Here is a 3,370-nt window from a genome sequence, read left to right as displayed (position 1 = left end):
CATGTTCATGGACCACGCATAGGTTCTTTGGCTACTCCATTTCCTATATGTACTGTAGTTTACATCCCCATGGCTATTCTATAACTACCAATTTGTACTTCTTAATCCCCTCATCTCTTCATCCAATCCCACACACCCCCTCCCTTCTGGCAACCATCAAAATGCTCCCCATATCCATGATTCAGTCTCAGTTCTTGTTTGCTTAGTTTGTTTTTTAGATTCAATTGTTGATAGATTTGTATTTATTGCCATTTTGTTGTTCATAGTTTTGATCTTCTTATTTTTCTTAAATCAGTCCCTTTCACATTTCATATAATAATGGTTTAGTGATTATGAATTCCTTTAGTTTTTCTTGCCTGGGAAGCTCTTTGTCTGCCCTTTGATTTTAATGGTATTTTTGCTGGGTAGAACAATCTTGGCTGTAGGTCCCCAACTTTCAATATTTCTTTTTTTTTCTTCCTAGTGATTTAAATTTTTTTATTTTATTTATTTTTATTTAATTTTTAAATTTAATTTAATTTCATTGTTTTTCTATTACAGTTGTCCCATTCTCCCCCGATTCTCACCCCCCCACCCAGTCCACCCCTTCTCCCACAGTCATTCCCCACCCTGTTGTCCATGTCCATGGGTTATTTATACTAGTTTCTTTACTAGACCCTTCCCCGATTTACTCCTCTCCACCACACCTGGTAAATGTTTTTCTGTTCCTTGTTCAATTTTGTTAATTTGTTTCTGTTGTTCATTAGTTTCCCATATTAGGTGATATCACATGGCATTTTTCGTTCATTGCCTGGCTTATTTCGCTAAGCATAATTACCTCTAGTTCCATCCATGTTGTCGCAAACAGTAGAAGTTCCTTCTTTCTTTCTGCTGCATAGTATTCCATTGTGTAAATGTACAACAGTTTTTTTATCCACTCATCTACAGATGGGCACTTAGGCTGTTTCCAGCACTTGGCTAAGGTAAACAGTGCTACTATGGACATAGGGGTCCATAAGTTCTCTTGAATTGGGGTTTCAGGATTCTTCAGGTATAGTTCTAGCAATGGAATTACTGGTTCAAAAGGTAGTTCCTTTTTAGTTTTTTGAGGTAATTCCATAATGTTTTCCATAGTGGCTACACCAGTCTGCATTTCCACCAACAGTGCAGTAGGGTTCCCATTTCTCCACATCCTTGCCATCACTTGTTTGATTTGTTGATAATGGCCATTCTGACTGATGTAAAGTTATATCTCATTGTGGTTTTATTTGTATCTCTCTGATGGCTAGTGATGTTGAGCATCCTTTCATATGTCTATGGACCCTCTGTGTATCCTCCTTGGAGAAGTGTTTGTTCAGGTCCTTTGCCTATTTTTAATTGGGCTGTTTGTCTTCTTGGTGTTGAGATGTGTAAGTTCTTGATATATTTTGGAGATCAATCCCTTGTCTGAGGTATCATTGGAAAATATATTTTTCCATATGGTTGGTTCTCTATTCATCTTGCTGATGTTTTCTTTTGCTGAGCAGAAACTCTTTAGTTTGATGTAGTCCCATTTGTTTATTCTTTCCTTTATTTCCCTTGCCTTAGGAGATATATCACTGAAAATATTGCTATGAGGGATATCTGAAATTTTCCTGCCTATGTTTTCCTCTAGGACTTTTATAGTGTCACATCACATTTAAGTCTTCGATCCATCTTGAGTTTATTCTGGTGTGTGGTGTAAGTTGGTGGTCTAGTTTCTTTTTTTTTTTTTTTCACATCCCTGTCCAGTTCTCTCAGCACCATTTGTTGAAGAGGCTCATTTCACTGCTTTTTATGTTCCTTCCCCCTTTGCCGAATATTAGTTGACCATATACACCTGGGTCTATTTCTGGGCTCTCTATTCTTTTCTGTTGATCTATATGTCTGTTCTTATGTCATAATAGGTTGTGTTGATCACAGTGGCTTTGTATTATAGTTTAATGTCAGGTATCATGATTCCTCCTACTGTGTTCTTCTGTCTCAAGATTGCTGTAGCTATTCAGGATCTCATTTGGTTCCATATAAATTTTTGAAGTATTTGTGCTAGGTCTGTGAAATATGTCACTGGTATTTTAATAGGGATTGCATTGAATCTATAAATTGCTTTGGGTATTATGGACATTTTGATGATGTTGATTCTTCACATCCATGAACATGGTATTTGCTTACATTTATTTGTATCTTCCTTAATTTCTTTCTTCAAAGATATGTAGTTTTCCTAGTACAGGTCTTTTACCTCTTTCGTTAAGGTTATTCGTAGGTACTTTATTTTTCTTGTTGCTATAGCAAATGGGATTTTTTTTTTAAGTTTCTATCTCTCACATTTTATTGTTGGTGTACAGAAATGCCTTAATTTATGAATATTGACTTTGTACCCTGCTATTTTGCCAAATTCACTTATTATGGCGAGTAGTTTATTAGTGGGATCTATAGAGTTTTCCATGTACACTATCACATCATCTGCAAATAATGACAGTTTAACTTCCTCTTTTCCAATTTGCATGCCTTTTATTTCTTTTTCTTGTCTGATTTCTGTGGCTAGAATCTCCAACACTTGGTTGAATAGAATTGTAGTGAGTGGACATCCTTGTCTTGTTCCTGACTTCAGGGGGAATGCTTTCAGTTTTTTTCCATTGAGTATGATGTTGACTTCAGGTTTCTCATATATGGCCATTATTAAGTTGAGGTATGCTCCCTCTATTTCCATTTTGCTGAGTGTTTTCATCATAAATGGGTGTTGTATTTGATCAAATGCTTTTTCTGCATCTATGGATGTGATCATGTGGTTTTTGTCTTTCATTTTATTTATGTGGTGTATTACATTTATTGATTTGTGAATATTAAACCATACTTGCATCCCTGGGATGAATCCCACTTGATCATGGTGTATGATCTTTTTAATGTGGTGCTGGATCTGGTTTGCCAATATTTTGTTGATGATTTTAGCGTCTATGTTCGTCAGCGCTATTGGCCTGTAGTTTTCTTTCCTTGTTGTGTCTTGACCTGGTTTTGGAATTAGGGTAATGCTGGCTTCATAGAAACAGTTTGGGATTTTTCCCTCTTCTTGGATTTTTTGGAATAGTTTGAGAAGGTTGGCATTAGTTCTCCCCTAAATGTTATGTAAAATTCGCTTGTGAAGTCATCTGGCCCAGGGCTTTTGCGTGCTCGGAGTTCTTTGATTACTGCTTGAATTTCACTATTTGTTATCAGACAGTTCAGGCCTTCTATTTCTTCTTGATTAACTTTTGGAAGATTATATGTTTCTAGAAATTTGTCCATTTCATCAAGGTTGTCATATTTCTTGCTGTACAGTTGTTTGTAGTAATTTCTTATAATCCTTTGTATTTCTTTGATATTGGTCTTGATTTGT

Source organism: Furipterus horrens, unplaced genomic scaffold (genome assembly GCF_987537825.1).
Source record: "Furipterus horrens unplaced genomic scaffold, mFurHor1.1.pri manual_scaffold_7, whole genome shotgun sequence".
NCBI lineage: Eukaryota > Metazoa > Chordata > Mammalia > Chiroptera > Furipteridae > Furipterus > Furipterus horrens.
The sequence above is the reverse complement of the archived record's forward strand: the minus strand, read 5'-3'. Positions refer to the sequence as shown.